General features: G+C 39.8%; 1 protein-coding gene across 1 annotated transcript in view; it reads left to right on the top strand.

The window, feature by feature from the left end:
• The window catches only part of CHRM2 (cholinergic receptor muscarinic 2), a 148,673-nt gene extending 143,136 nt beyond the window's left edge, over window positions 1-5,537 (top strand). Inside the window, exon 5 of the transcript XR_013938601.1 lies at window positions 4,817-5,537. The gene's annotated coding sequence lies outside the window, so the exon portion shown is untranslated. The remainder of the gene's footprint in view (window positions 1-4,816) is intronic.
• Window positions 5,538-16,454: the final 10,917 nt, after the last annotated feature.

The raw sequence follows: 16,454 nt of genomic DNA, 5'->3' as shown, positions 1-16,454 counted from the left end.
GCACCCAGGGCGTTTACCAGAGAGATCAAAGACGATAACATTGAAACTGACCCCAACCAAAGAAACCAAAAATACTTTGGCTCATCCTCATAAATCCCAGACCAGCCTAGTAAGTCACCAAAATGATAGTTCCCTTAAGAAGACACTGAACAAAAGCTGAGGACTTTTACAAATGGATCCCCTGAGCTCTGTCATTGCCCAGGAAGGTTACTGTTGCACAACTGTTAGCCCAGATGGTGAGCTCAGATTTTGGATAACTATAGCTATCAATAACAGTCTAATAATAATAGTTAGAACTAACTAATAACAATAAACAGAATAAGACCCTGATTCTTGTTTTACTAGAATTGGCACTTATAGACCCAGTTAACATGGAGGTACCTCATCTATATTCCTAATGTAGATGTCTACAGTTTGGAGCTGAATCTCATCCTCAGTTTCAGCTTCTCTTTCCAAACCATGTATATTTGCTTGTGAGTTTTAATGCTTAGCCACACACCAAACAGCAGTTTTAGTATCAAGTATTTGTGTTTGTAACAGGGATTGTTTAAAAAAGCTGTATTTTACACAGCATTCTCCTAATTATATATGCGTATTGCTTCATATTAGCTCAGCGACACCCTTTTAAGAAGAATAACAACTTGACAGAGATTAATAGCAATACCCGATTACAGCCTATGCCCAAACATTATTTTTCTAATTACTTGCTTGCTGTTTCACAAAAGATTCCTTTTCAAAACATATGTTGTGTCTGTCTTCAAGAAGTGGGTTGCTGCCTTTGCTTTAAATTTATATCTAAAGCTTTCTGAAGTATCCAGCCATGAGTCCTTCTAAGGGGTAGCTACTGAGACACACAGCTGTTGCAGATGTTGTTTCTTTTCATATTACTTCTGTTGAGGATGGAACACTTGTGCTGTAAAAGCAGAGGAGGTGAGAATGAGCACTACCATTTCACAGAGGTTAGCCAGCAGAGGTACAAAATGATCTCTGAGCCTTGTAGCTTGTCCAATGGGCTGAAAACCAAACAATATAACAGCTTTGGAAAAGGCACAAATGGGTGTTTTGCACACACATCCATTATAGCATGTGGTACTTTTCCATTCCTTCATTTGACTAAATCACAGCTTCAGGATAAAATGATGAGACAAAGAAAACCTTGTACAAATGTATTTAGTATAATAGCTGAATGAGCTGACTCTGGAGAATCTTGCATGTTCAAGCAATATTTTCTTTCTGTTTTTTTTCTTGACACTAATTCTGTCTCTGGCTTCCTATAATACATAACTGATAGGGAAATTAAAGCATGAGTGGAGATCAAACAAAAAGTCACAGTACTTGCAGTTTGTTGTTCTTCCTTTCCTGGACCAAGTCATTCATATTACAGTAATGCAAACTCAGTTACACTAAGCAAATATCAATTTCTGAAACCAAGAACAGTACAGGACAACAAGATGCTAACCAAAGGATTTGCAGAAGATCTTGGCATTAATTAAACATATAATTTTACGTTTTTTCTGAAGCCAAATTTCAAACTGGGAACCTTTCAGTCCCTAACTACTGTATTTTTTAAAAGCAGACAAAAGACAAGAACTGTCAGTAGGGCCCTGTAACTTCACTTCCTGTTACATACATGTAAACTTTATTACAGTTTTTAGCCCTCTACTGATGAGAAGTCTTTATAAAATGGGAGATTCATTAACTTACCTGTACTTAGCTGGAAGTAATATCTTGTAATTCTTTCAAGCTTATCAAAGAAAACATTGGTCATATAATAGGGCTTGAATAGAGCAATGGATCACTCTACAATAGGTATAACAGCTACCTCCATGGCATAAGAGTATCAGAAATTTACATGGAAAAAAAAAAAAAGTACATTGAACTTCCTGGTGGGCATCTGGAATTTTAAAAGGCTTAAACTCACATAGCTATATGCTCTTATAGATATGCATATTATCCAGGCTCTGCAGTCAAATAAGAATGTCTCAACTTATAATGCTCACCAGAGCTTTGTACAGGGGTACTCAAAAAAAAAAAAAAAAAAAAAAAAAACCTTTGGAAAGTTTTCCACAGACTTCAAACACCCTTTGAATTCAGACTCTACAGTTTGCAGTCATACTGACACTAGGTACTGTGAAAAAACAGCAAATTAATCAGTCTTGTAAATAATGAATCAACCACAGTGATAAAATTCTTGTCTCTATTGTGACAAGCCAATAACCTGATGAAGTATTAGAGAATGTCATGGACTTCTTGCAAGTTCTACATTACATCTAAAACTGCCCCTCAGCTGTTTGTGTGGATTTTGAAAGAGACAGCAAACACTTTCATTGAAGTAGTTATTGCTACTGCAGATGTTGAGGTTTCCTTCTGGAAAGTACTGCACTCATGAGGACATGGGAGCAGCTTGTGTTTTCATGGAAGTTTCACTTAGAAGACAGACACGCTACTTAGTGAATTCATAATCTGAATATGGGACACAGATGTGCACAATGTAAAACATACATTCAGTTTGTCTGAGTACATTTTTCAGAGCAAGCCACAGCTGAGGTACCTCAGAAATAGAACAACCACCAGGAGCCAGCTAAGGCCTCATGAATGCTTTGATTCATGAAAGAATTATGCACATACTCCTGGACTTTAACCAAACAACAGATAGATGAAAAGGCTTAAAACAAAGTCTATACTTAAACATTGGCATGTGCCAGAAATATTCCAGAACGGGGGCTCAAGCCTGTACGAAATGTTGCCCTAGGTTCATCTCATCTGGGAGTCATGTATTCTGTTGCAGCTTTCTAATATGTAAAGCACAGTTTGAGAGAATAGTTTCCACATTATACATGAAGATGCATTTCACTTCTCAGCAACACTTCATAACTATAGGCTTTTCAATTAAAAATCGACTGCAACAGGATTCTAGATTGGCTTACTGCATCCCTCAAATTCATACAGTCATCAGAGTGCTGGCTGGAAGGGATCTCTAGATACCTCCTGGCTTGTCTCACATAAAAAGCAGGACTGTGGCCAACATTAGATTATATCAGCTGTTGCTTTGTCTAGCTGAGTCCTGAAAACCTCCAAGGACGAAGAGTCTCTGACATCTCTGAGTTACCTGTTCCAATGCTGCAACACCCTCCCAATAAAGAATTTTTTTCCTAATATCTAGCATGAACATCCCAAGCTGCAATGTGTAACTGTTGTCCCTTGTTATACCATCTGCCACTATTGCTAAGAATTTTTCTCAAGCTTCTCTGTAATGTGTGAACAAGAAGCTTTATGCTGTTACTTTGCCCCGAAGTCTCTTCACCAGGCTAGACTAGTCCAGCTCCCCAACCTCTCATTGTAGGTCTGTACTCCAGGCCCCTGATCATCCATTCCTCAACTTGACCCTCTCTATTTTTTCCCTTTCCCTCTTGGACTGGAGAGACCCTAAACTGGAAACTGTGAAGTGTGGCTTCACCAGTGCTGAATTATCACCTCCCTTTGGTCACGCTGCCCCTAAGGTTGCCAGCCATGCAGTTTGTGTGGTTTGCAATAAGAGCGCACTGCTAACTCATATGTTTGGCATCCACTGTGACCCCCAGATCCTGTTCAGTGGGGCAGCTACTCAGATAGTCTGTCCCAAGCCTGTGCTGATGCCTGCTGCAATTTCTTCCAGGTAAGGAGCTTTGCACTCCCCTCCCTGCACTTTGGGAGGTTCCTCTTGGCCAAATGCTCAATTTTTTTTGGAATACAACTCAGCTGTTAAACATGTTAAGTATTTCCCCAGTTTCACATCATCTGCAAATTTGCTGAGCATTCATTCTGTTCCCAAAGTTGAGTAATTAATGTTAATACAAGCTACAGGAATTAGCACTGATTAGATGTTATTCCATGGTGCTCCCAAGGCTCACATGAGAAAAATGAAATGTCCCAGTAAGGATTGCCAGTTGTCAAGAAACAACCAAGTATGGAATGACAGAGTCCACAAAGCAGAAACTATTTGCTTGTTGCAACACAGTGTGCTCAGGATTAGTGCGAAATAAAGGGAGAAAAAGATATGCTCAAAAAAACAAACAAACAAAAAAATAATAATAAAATGTGGATAAGAACTGGCAGGATGAATAGTACCTACCATTTTTATTTTCTCTACAGCATTCATATTCTAGCTGGCTATAACTCTATACGGGTTCTATCAGCAGATATTTGAGTTCTTCATTGTGAAATCACCCTCCCCAATGAACAACATATATTGAAGGTACCTCAAAAGTAGAAACTTAAAATGGGGCTTTGCAGTCTCAATTGTTTTAACCACAGGTATCTTCTTATATTTAATGAATCATTTTTTCTATACCTGGAGAATATTTCCACAGGTGAGGCAGGAGTGATAATATTTTATGAGATAAATTGTGTGGTTTTCTATGAACCTAGCTCAGTGTGCACAAAGGAAAAGAAAAAGTAGGAAGGAAGGAAGGAAGGAAGGAAGGAAGGAAGGGAAGGAGGGAGGGAGGGAGGGAAGGAGGGAGGGAGGGAGGGAGGGAGGGAGGGAGGGAGGGAGGGAAAGCAAGAAAGAAAGAAAAGAAAGAAAAGAGAAGAAAGAAAGCAAACCACCCTTCATGCCTAAGAACTAATATATTTTGTAGAGTAACTTTCCTGGTTCACTGTTCTCTTGAAAAAAAAAAAAATGTTATCAGACAGGCTGTTTTCACTTCAGCACAAGGCATTGCATCTCATGGGTTAGAAGAGATTTCCACTTTGTTTGACCTTACCTTCTACGTATTATCTTTCCTCAGGACAGGAAAGCTTCAGTATTCAGCATCACATCATATTTGTATTGCAGGTTGGTCATGGCAAGAGAAAGGAACATCTGAGACTCATGGAAGGACAGTTTCTACATTGTCATTGTGATGGGATTGAGGATTTATGTCTCCAAAAGCAAAACTTAAGCGATTTTTCTCCTGAAGAGGAAACAAACAAACAAACAAGAAACAAAAACTATGAAAAAGGTCCATCAAGCCTGAAAGAGAACTAGGTGAGTGATCAGTTTTACCAGGGAACATGACCTCCATTTCAGAGACAGCTAGCCTACTCTGCACCACTAAAAGGCTCCCAGGCATACCTTAACAGCTCCAGTGACATGAAAATCAGTTTACTTCACATTGCATTAGTCCATATCTCTGAAGAACTACTGAGGAAGGACAGTCTGTTTCTCCAGTGGCAAGACACTGCATCTTTTCTCACTTTTTGCTGTTCATATAAGGTCATCAACATAGGCCATCCACACTGCACCTGCATGCTCAAAGCCGTGGCAAGGTCAGCCTCTCTTGTCTTCTTGTGCTAATAGTTAATCCACAGAAGTGGAACAGCTCTGAACAGCTTTCCTGAGACTGATTCTATATTCAAATGAAATGAATGCAGGAAAAAAAAAAAAAAGTTGAATCTCTGGTTTCAAGCAAACTGATTTAGGACTTACATATACTAGTATATACTAGTGTTATAAATCACTTGGCGATGCTTTCTGGGGAAAAAAAATAAAATAAAAACCCCTTTCTTTTCCCTTGGAACTGTTTTTGGTTGATTACCAGAGACAAATCTGAATAAGTATATGAATCATATCCATGCAGACTGTGTTAAAAGGCCCAGTGATCACCTGGAGGGACAAGAAGCATGAAGTGATCAAGACTGTTTTTTATTTGAAGTTAAATGCAGACTGAGGCATGACAGTAACTTAGCCCTTTACTGCAAACTCTGGCCTTGAATAAAAAGCACTGACTAGCTTACAGCCTCACACATTCCTCATCAAAACCCAAACTGCAAAACATTTAACCACAAAGAGCAGCCCCAGTAAAAAAGCATCTCTTATCAAAGTGATGATTTGACCTGAAATGCTGAGTCAAGGAGAACCTGAGAAACTCTTCCTTGGCCCCAGGAATACAATGCCCCTTGATTTCCCCACATATGGTGTTTTCACTCATTTTTCTTCATCTTTCCTCTCAACCTGGCACTAAACTGTTCTATCCTTCCCTGTAGTGAAGAATATTTATTCAGATAGAAATTACACATTCAAAGGAGAATTTATTACCAAGAGCAAACCGTGGGCTTACATTTGTGTTTGGATCCAGGCTCAGATAGAAGATAGAATACCCTGTGGACTCTAACCAAGGAGTAGGGGGATGTCACCTACCTTTGCAATCTTCTGTCATAGAAATCTTCCTTCTTTTGGTTTGGTTTCCATCAGCAATTTTTACAAATTATTCCTTGGCTAAGTCTATGCAATACAGTATTGCACATTAACTCATAGGTTCATTTCCTTGCAGGTTTGTGCTCAGCAGAGGTTGGTCTATAAAAGCTGTCATCAGCTATTGTCAAATCAGAAATAAGAAATTTTATTAGTCGAAACTGTGATTCTTTCTTCCACTGGCTATGAATTAGTGCTCTACTGCTTGTTTATTGAGTTACAGAATATTGGCAGAATGCTGCCATTATGTCCGAGGAACATTCTTTCAATTTTTTTTTATAACTACACTGCACCCACTGTAATTGTGTAACAGCACTTCCTCAGAATTGAGACAACCCACATTGTAGGGTGTCTCATTATTTATGAACTAAAGTGATGAGAACCTCTCCACTGAAGACAATGGCCAGGCAGAAGGCAGCAGGAAGACAAATCACACAGGACTAGAGCTATGGGCTCTGGTGTTCTCTTCTTTGCTTTGTGTTCCCATTCTCATGGTATGCCATGCCATGCCTGGCTCCAAATGCCTCCTCAAAGCATCATCTCCCTATTCATATAGTTTCTCCCAGTAGGTCCCTTTTAGCCACTTCTCCCACTGAACCCCAACCCCTTCCCTGTACAAAAGCGCTGGTCAGCCAGACAGCTTCCTCTGCCTCCATTCAGTGTTGCCTTGGTTAGTGACAGGAGCAGGGAGCCTCTCTGCTACAGCTCAGCATGAGGCAGCAGTTAGGGCCCTCTTCCCTGCACATAGGCCTACTTTTCTGTAGACCCATGAGGTTAACATAGGAGGTTATGATCATAATCTTAAATAAAGATTATCAACCACTGTATGAAATGCAGGGTTAGAACAGAAGTATATAGTATATAGTTCATATATTCAATCCTTTGAAAGGTAAGCCAATGTCTAGGCTGGGAAAGACTCTCAATTACTTGCATTTGCCTACACATTGGGTATGTGGAGATCAGCAAGGTACTCCAGGCTTACTCTGGATACAATAGAAGAAGCATAGGCACTTCCAAAGTGCCAGCCCTATGAATCTTTTCTGTGCCTCCTTTTGGTTGAGGTACAGGGTACTCAAAGCCTCCCATCACTCCTCACAATCTGCAAAGGGGGCCCGGAGTGATGAGCACTATGACAAGCCACTTTTCCAGTTCAGAGCTCTGTTAATCAAAGGTGAGTGGTTCAAATGCAAAAAGAAGAAAAGCTTCCAGAATACCCTGAAAGTGTGACTGTTCTGGCATATTCAGCTTGCAGGAGCTGGATGGCTTCTGGGAGAAACACCCCTTGTTCTGGGATGCTGATGGAAGAAGGGTACCTTCCGCAAGACCAGCCCTGCCACCAGCAGCTCCAGCAGCTCTGAGCTCTCGGAAAACAGGGAAAACAGAGATCTGGACATGGGGATAAGCACGATGAATGTACAAGAAAGGGAAGGTGGTGTTCACCTGGGGAGCCAAATCTGAAGGAGTAGAAGATATGTGGTGAAGAGTGGTCACCAATGCGCCTGATGGCTGCTCATCCCATGACTTAGGTGTTGGGTACATGACTGTTGGAAAACTGTAAAGGATTTTCCAAGGGTAGTTCCTGAATGAACTCCTGTCTCCTAAAAGACAGTGAGAGTCTGGTATAACTTAGTGTTTAGGAGGATCTCCTGCAACAGCTTCTGATCAAGAATTTGGGCTTGAAGATTGCTGAAAAGAAACTTAGCTTCTATCGGCTTTCTGGAAAGGTAACAACTGAGAAAAAAGATGAGGAGAGAGATTTTTCCAGCTGTGAACTCAATTGCTGTTCCAGATGGTGGCAGAAGAAAGTCACAATATGATCACAGAGTATATGCATCCCTGTGTATTCTGTGGTGCTTAACTGCTACTTACAACTTGCTCCCTTTTGCAAAAACAAAAGGTGTCACAATCAAAGCTGCAAATAAGCTGAAACCTAGCTGTTACAAAAGCAGGTTTGTTCCTGCAGATCTCACTTTTCATCATGCCTTTGCTCCCCACGCTACTAGTGTAACCTGTAAAATATTATGTTTCTCCGTAAGTATGCCAACATTTATAACTGCTCCTGGCAGGAAACTAGAGACATGCACCAGAAAGCAACAAATCAGGAATGACTGAGCAAATATTTCTCTTCACTAAGAATCATTGGAATGATATGAAAGGGTAAACTAAGAACAATGCTCTGTCCTGGTCTAGTGCCATGGTCATGCAGTGAATATCAAAATGATACCACCACTGTAAAGAGGTCTAGATCTGCCACTGAGCACTAGCTTACCAAATTTTCAAACTACCAGGTCTTTGCATACTGCGTGGTAGAAGACAGAAGCTCCTTTCACTTCACTAATTCTGTAGTGCAGGTTTTCAGACTCAAAACAATATTTTTGTTTTAGGAATATAGCAGTCTCTTACGCTGCCTGTTTACCAAGCAGATCCAGGCAGACGATGCAGAGGAGCAGGCCAACTGGAGCCATGGTATTAATAGCTGTGAAGAAAAGAACATTATCATGTCTAATACAGTCATGGACAGATGGTCTGCGTGTAACACAGTAATCCTTCAACACAGTTTCAGGCTGTAAAATACATCCTCTCCGTCAAAATAAAACATACCAAATAATGACTCAGGATGCTCTGCTTTCTTTCCAGGGGCAAGTCCCGTCACAGAAATGTTTAAATCAGCACCTTTTCTTACATTTAAACAGATTTATCATCATATTTTTCTGTTCCTACATCCATTGCTTTCCTGTTCAATGTGGTTCCTCTGTTCCATTTCAGCAACCCTCCTCCGATACCAGGGCATCCGCAAGAGCCCCTGCAGATGCAGTAGCTTGCAGCAGAGCCCTTACTGGAACAAATCCCCCATTCCCTCCCACCTCCATTCCCCCAGCGTCTGTGAAATCTCAGCAGTTAGATCTTGTCAAGCTGCACTACAGCTTTGCATAGATCAGTTTGAAAGAAGCCAGACAAGGTGAAAAGGAGAGGAATTTTTTCCAGCTCCTCTCTTTTTTGACAAGTTGACATTTTTATAAGGAAAAAGAAAAGAACATGAAGATTAAAAAGGAAAAAAAAATGGAAGAAGTAATAATTAGAGAGAATGAATGAGAGAGGGGTTAATCACGTGGTAGCTGAGAGGCAGTGAATCACTGCTGGCATGTGTCATGACAGAATTTTTGGACTGTACAAAAATGTCTTGCATTAAAAAGCCCTGTGTACCCCTCCAAGTTGCTCGGTGATGTGCTGAGTACAGCAGCTATTCTGACGCATGGCTGAGGGCAGCTCAAATGTTTTTAGACTGTCTTTAAATCTCATTGGCTTCCCAGTAAGTGCATGCATCCACTAGAGTTTTAAATATGACCTTGGAAGGGCAAAGTGTAAGGCAAACTCTGTGGCAGGGTGCCCTAAGAGACTGTCACAGCTCCAACTTCCTCCATGTACTCAACTCTAACAAATCAGATCCCAAAGTCCCTCTCTTCCCAGTTTTGAATAAGAGGCCTTCTTCGCAATGAATAATAATAGCAGAAGCTTCTGTGCTGTCTTCTCTTTTCTGACTCCTACAGTCTTGTATTTATATTGCTGCTAGTAGCTGTGGCTGCTGTTTCTCCAGTGTCTTAGAAATCTTCGCAGTATCCAAAACTCATATCATTGTTCTTTCTATTCCTACTGCCAAATCTCTTTATTACTGCTTTTGTTGGCTAATACTACTGCAATGTTATTCAGTCATTTACCATTTAGTGCATGTCTACATTGGTATAGGCTATAATGTATCTCAGATGATCTCCAAACCATATAGTCCAGGTATTGGAAGGAGTCTTAGTTATTATAAACTAAAACACACTGTAAATTAATCCATGCAGGACTGTAACTGAAGAACTTTGTGGTTCTATGGCCATGATTAAACTTTCTCAAGCATCCATATGATATCCATGATGTGTGCAAAATAAAAATAACAGTAGTTTACTGAGAAGCAGCACACATGCATGCCTACCCAGTCCTTCCTGTGCACCTTATTTTGAAATAAAACAAAAATTTGGTACAATGTCAGAACTAAAGAACTAAAAGCATTAAAAAAAAAAAAAAAAGAAAAAGAAGAAAGAAAAAAAGTTCTGATTGTTGTATAAAGCAAAATATAGATTTTATTCCATGAAAAATATGTGGTGCAAAACTCTGTGTAGAAGTAATTCTCACTTTCCTCTTCTCACCATTCCCTACTATGTTTTGAATTTGTGGCTGACTGAACACTGGTGTGGGGATTGTAACTTCAATGTCTTAATTTTGTGACTTCCACTCATTTAAATTCTCATCCATGAAGCTGCATGTAACTTGACCACAGAAAGGTCCCCAAGTCAAAAACATGGCACTTGCACACTGTCAGTCAAAGTAGCCAAACAGCAGAATGATGGCAGCTTGAATGAAAGGCAACAGCAAAACAATAAGAATCAGCCCAGCCCTGTCAAACTGCTATGTTTAGCCAGATTGTTGTTAACAGGGCTCTGAAAAGGGCTGGCTGAGGCTGTGACTAGAAGGCAGTTCTGTCTCCTGTTAAAGAAAGCAGATGAGCTGTATTTCCTTGTAATCTGTGATGCTGGATTTCCCATCTTTCAAGATTCAATAATTTTTTTGTTGTAGAGAATAAGGGGTGTAGAACTGAAGGGAAGAGACTGGAAAAGAAAAAAAAAAAATTTCATTCTTCCCTTCTTTGGTCAGTCTGATTTGGTTTATTTTATCTTGACTGTAGGAAAGGATAAAACAGACTGCCCTAGAACTTGTATAAACATTATCAGTAGAAAAGGCTTTGTTTGCTCTTCCTTTCACAATTCAAAGCTACAAGCTATTAACGTCACTTGTCATTTTTTAAAATGCAGAGTACCAACTAGTTTCTGACTGTGCGTGTTAGATACAGCTGTACCTAACAGTCATCACTGTTCAAAATGCCAGGCACCAACACCCGGCAAAAGAACAGTATAAGAGCAATACTAAGAAGCAAATAAAATGTTGAGGTAACAGCATCCGTGTCTTCCTATTTCTCTCCCCTTTCCATCCACAGAATTCATAGCATTGCTGTCAAAACAAAATTTCCTAATTTTATTACTTTTCAAGTATTTCCAAGTATCTTCTTCACAACACACAGCTTTGTGATAGAAACATCCTATAGTACTTGTTGACATAAACATGCTTAGCTCCTTCAAGTCTGCTCCTTTTCCTTAACTCTCATGAAGCAACGCCAGTATAAACCAACCCGAAATTGGTCCACACTGCAGCTTTTCACAGCACTGCTACCTTCCTCCCCCTTAACTGCTGCAAAATCACATGCCCTACTGATGCTGCCTGCTTTTGCTCTTGCTCAGAGAGTGAGGTCTGACAGCATTTGAGCTGCATGCTCAGATGGTCTTGCTCTCTTCAAACTGAGTTCATTTACATACCCGAGGCACTGTGTGGCCTTCAGCACTCATCTGCTGTGATGGGAACCAGCGCCTCTTCTGCTCTGTTTGTCTGGGCTGGACTCAGGCACATTTCTGCTATCTCCCTGACAGCATGGATTATTCTTTCTCCCCCTAACAAATTCCTAGTTCATGTCCGTGCTTGGTCCTCTGAACTTCACTTTTAATTCCTGTTATTGGAATATATGCTCTTTTCCATCAAAAGGGACACATCTACCTGATGCCACTCGGCTTTGCTTGGCTATGACTGCTGGAAGCTCTGTTTCTGTCCCATGTAAAACTGACACGAACAGAGCTGAAAAACAGAGGCACTGCCACGGTAAACTTGGCCAGCTAGATTTGCCAGCACTCTGCAACACACCTCGCTAAACAAGTTTTATCTGCATGGTCAGGAAAATGTAACTATTTTCAGCACTAAATGAAAAATATTTCACTGAATAGCAGAATTAAGCCTTCTTTCTAAAGCAAGTTGCCTTGAGGAGAGGCATTTCCTCTCCTTTTTTTTAGTTTTCATTATCCTGAAATTCAGCTGAACTGAAGTGAAGCAGCTGGACCCAGAGCATTGTACCAAATAGCTACTGACTCCAGTGCTCAGCAGAGAGAGAAAGTGTAAGAAAGCCTGAAGAAGCTTGGCTGAAGTATTTTTGTGCTTCTGTCCTCATTCACCTGCACCATCGAGGGGAAATTTATTTGAGAAAACTCTGCAGAGCAAAATGTTGCAAAATCACATACTGTGTTAGAATTATTCTAGAATAATTCCACTGCTAGAGTATTTATGGAACATTACTTTTATCCCAGATTATTTACTGTTGCACCAAAGCGAATTTGTCTGGAGTCTGTGTAGATTTTTAAGCCTGTCCTCGAGTCTGGAATAGTTATTGCAAATGGTTTTTTGTTTTGTTTTGTTTTTTTCTCTCTCAGTAGCTATTATTGTCAATTACCCCATACTACCATGAGACAGAAGGAAGAGAAGATAATTCACTGCAAGAGGGAACTCTAGCCATATCATTCCTAAGGGAAGCTGGATTTATGGAGAAGGCCTGCTCCGTTTTTTTTTTTTCTTTCCTTCACCAAAAACTCCCAAATCAGAAAGCGTTCGCTGGATGGCTTTCATTGCTTTGCTGCCAGGCTAGTAACTGATGCTACCACCTCATTAACTAATCCATTTCTAAATTAAATATGGACAGGATTCAACAAGCACATACACAGGAAGGGGTAAAGTAGATGAGTGTAATGGAAGTGTAATTGTTTTTGATGCGATGTAATATCAGTAAATGTTCTGCATTAATTGCTCTTCCAGGGCAATCCGCATGCTCTCCAACTTAACTCGTATAGCATGTTAGTTTATGTAGGTATATATACAGAGAAAGCTTTTTGGTTATTCCCCTGGTGTAAATATCAGAATTAAATGACATTGAGATGGGAAAAGGATGAATAAAATAAAGTGCCTAGGATGGTAGTGTGCTTTCTTTACTTAGACCATAAAGTAAATTTGCCAACTTACCTAAGGTTTTATAAGCACAATAAAATGACTTGCAGTGATATTTTTCCCTGAACACTGTCTCAGTCCTCACTTGATTTTTCAATAAAAGCAACAAGGGACAAGACTGTGCCAGAGGCAAAAATGGGACCTGATGGCAATTGCAAAGGGGAATTCCAGGAGGTGGCTGAGCAGTGAAAGCTCAGCCACAAGCTCTGGATCAGGGAGCACCTGAAGAGACGATAGTGAGCATGAAAATGTCCCTGCTAGAGACTACACTATGCAATGACCTGCAAAGCACTGTACAGTATGTCAGAGTCCCCTTGAAAAAAATACAAATACAAATAAAATAAAAATAAAAAGATCTCTACCTGTCTGGTACTAAAACATCTTCTCTATTCCACCTAGCAGATCTGTTTCTAATCTGTCCCTTGTTGGGAAGAAACAATGGTTTGACTGAGAGAGAGTCAGCCTTGGGCTCTCTGCTGAAAGCCTGCAAAATCACAGGAGGCTGACTTGGTGTCAGCCCAGTTTGCAGAAGGAGGCCATCTCAAAACGCAGAGATGGCTAAATGGTGAAAATGTGTTTTCACAGGTATGAGATTGAGAGGAGATAAATTCATGGAGCGTGTTCTGCCTTGAAAATTACACGACAATTTAAAGATTGGGAGTAAAGGGGGTGGAGGGAATCAGTAATGATGTGTTCAAAGCTGAACTCACAGAAATAAGTAGAGAACAAATCATTTCACTATCAGTGAACAATATGTCTTTTGATCAAATTCACTTGTATGGTAGGCCAGCTATATCTTTTTAGTAGTGACTGGAGGGGAATGTTTCGAGTTATTACTAGTCTCACAAAATCACATGGATTTTTCCGCTTTCCTGGAAAGCTCATATTCTCTTCAGCAATATACAGACACAGTAGTAAAATTTTATTGTTTGTTTATGGGGTCACAGTACATGCCAGCCCCTTTCAGCAGTCACTGCTTTGCATTCAGAGTACATGCTACCACTTTATAAAGTCAGCACAAGTTCAAACTGTAAATACACTAAAAAAAAAAAAAAAAAAAAAAAAAGCTGCTTCCCTAGGCAGAAAGGTAACTTTCCATATTATATTTCAGACTAGGCAAAATAATAAACTATTCAAGGGTGTTCACCTGTCACTGAAATTTCCCAGCTTACTAGAACTGAAATAAAACATCTTATAACTGATCAAAATACCTGAAGACATGATCATTCAATTCTTCTGGTTGTCAGCTTCTCATGTAGCTTAGGCTCCCATGTAGCTCTGTTGAAATTTAGCCAAAAGGAAAAATTCAGGGAGAGTCATGAAAAAAAAAAAAAAAAAATTCTCAGTGAATTGAGTGTGAAATTTCTTCCACTAATACAAATTCAGATTATAAATGGGTTCACTCTAGATACATAGATCTCCTTTTTCTATTTTCTTTCTGAAAATAATTGTAACAGTATGTTTTGCTGGTAAGGAAGTCAGAATAAATAGCTCATTTATGTCAATTTCTGAATTTGAAAATTTTATAATTCCTGCCATTTATGCAATCCTAAAAGTTTCACAGAATCACTTAGGGCCACAGATTAGGGTTCACACCATTTTGCATGTGCCCAGCTAGAAAACAGTCAATGCAGGACAAGATTTCACATAACAAATCCCTGCAGGATGGTGCTTGCAATTAACTCCCAACGATGAATCCCTCACATGTAGAACAGCTTGTAGGATCTGTTCAAGAACAACAGAGATACAGAATTATCTGTCCCTTTAAAAATATCAATTAAATTGGGATAAATATAACAGGTTAAAAACTAAAGGCTAATAGGGCTAACTATAGGGCTAATATGTGACATCTCCAGCTTTACCCAAGTCTGTGGCAATGTTGTCGCTCAAGCCCAGAAAAGACGAGAAGGAAGAAATGGTTGAAAGGTAGGTAGCAGCCCTCACCTTTGTGCACTGCAGCAGCAGGACACCCTGTCAGACTCCCTAGGCATGTCTCTGGGCACAGGTCCCTCCATTTGCTCTACTTGAGTCCCATTTCAGTGTGCTCCCTGACACTAGATTGCTGTTGCAGGGATACCAAAATACAATGTGTTTAATAAAGGTAAGGGGTTCAATGGGTTTATATTTTAACATTGGAAACATTACAGAAAACAGGAAGACAAACAACCAGGTAAGAGCTGAAGTCCAGATAGCTCTGTGTTGTTTCCATCTAGCCAAAATACTTTGTGCTGTCTTCTATTCCTATTGAGTCATTGAGCCTCAATACCTTTGGTATATCTAACATATTTTGCCCTTTTCCACCCTGAAGGGGATGAGACTGTGAAGTACTTTTAGGAGTCAAGCATCAGCCCAGTTCTAAAAGATGTCAGTACAGACAATGGCCGATAGTACCTGGGAAAAGAATATGAACAGAGCAAGTAAGACAGTATCCAACTCCTAGCTTGTGTCTATTGCAAACTCTTCAGCTGCACCTCAGAGACTTCCTAAATTACAGGTGGCAACTTTGCATTTAGTAGTCCGAATGGATTATTTCTTACATGAATTTGCCCAGTCACTTTTTGAACCTGTTTAAAAAAAAATAGCAATAATAACTCACCAGAAAGAGTCCCACAACTTAAGCACACACTATGTTCACAAGAAAATAACTCACAAAATGCATATATAGTCTATGCAAAATATATTTAGATATAGGCCAGGTATCTAAATATACATGTGTATTTACCTTTTCTATATATCTATTTATATATTTCTATTTTTTTTAATTTATTATATATATGTACATGAGTAAGTTGGCTTTAGATCATTTCATTATATCTCATACAGTGCAAGTCCTAGCATGCTGACCAGCTTGCAGAACAGAAGACCCAGCTGTCTTGCAGTTCTCCTGCTACTCAGACATCAACCTCCATCTTGCATAAACCTATGTCTCTCTGTTCCCCTTCTCCCCTATATAGTTTTCTCATGCTTCTACGTACACGAAAGCAGTGTTGATGGTTCATGTTACACTTCTCCGCTGTGTTTTGAATTTACACCCTACAAGTACCTGACAGCTTCCCAGGCTGGAGTTACTGGGGTAGGTTTCCAGCTGGTCTCCTGGTCTAGGCGGCAGTTATATGTATTGAGCATTTCTGGAAGCTAATAATAGTATTCTGCATTGAAAATATGAAAAAATATGACCCGCATAAGCCTTATCTAAAATGGTTATCAATAGTGGTGTGCTCTCCACCTGTGCCAGATAGCAAATGGACTCCCTGCAACATCGTTAACACAAACAGTTGATAAAGAAATGAAGCATTTTTACAGGCATATCTTTGAGTCTAAT

This window comes from Anser brachyrhynchus (genome assembly GCF_964034855.1).
Source record: "Anser brachyrhynchus genome assembly, chromosome: 1".
NCBI classification, from domain to species: domain Eukaryota; kingdom Metazoa; phylum Chordata; class Aves; order Anseriformes; family Anatidae; genus Anser; species Anser brachyrhynchus.
This window is presented reverse-complemented; position numbering and strand designations above follow the sequence as displayed.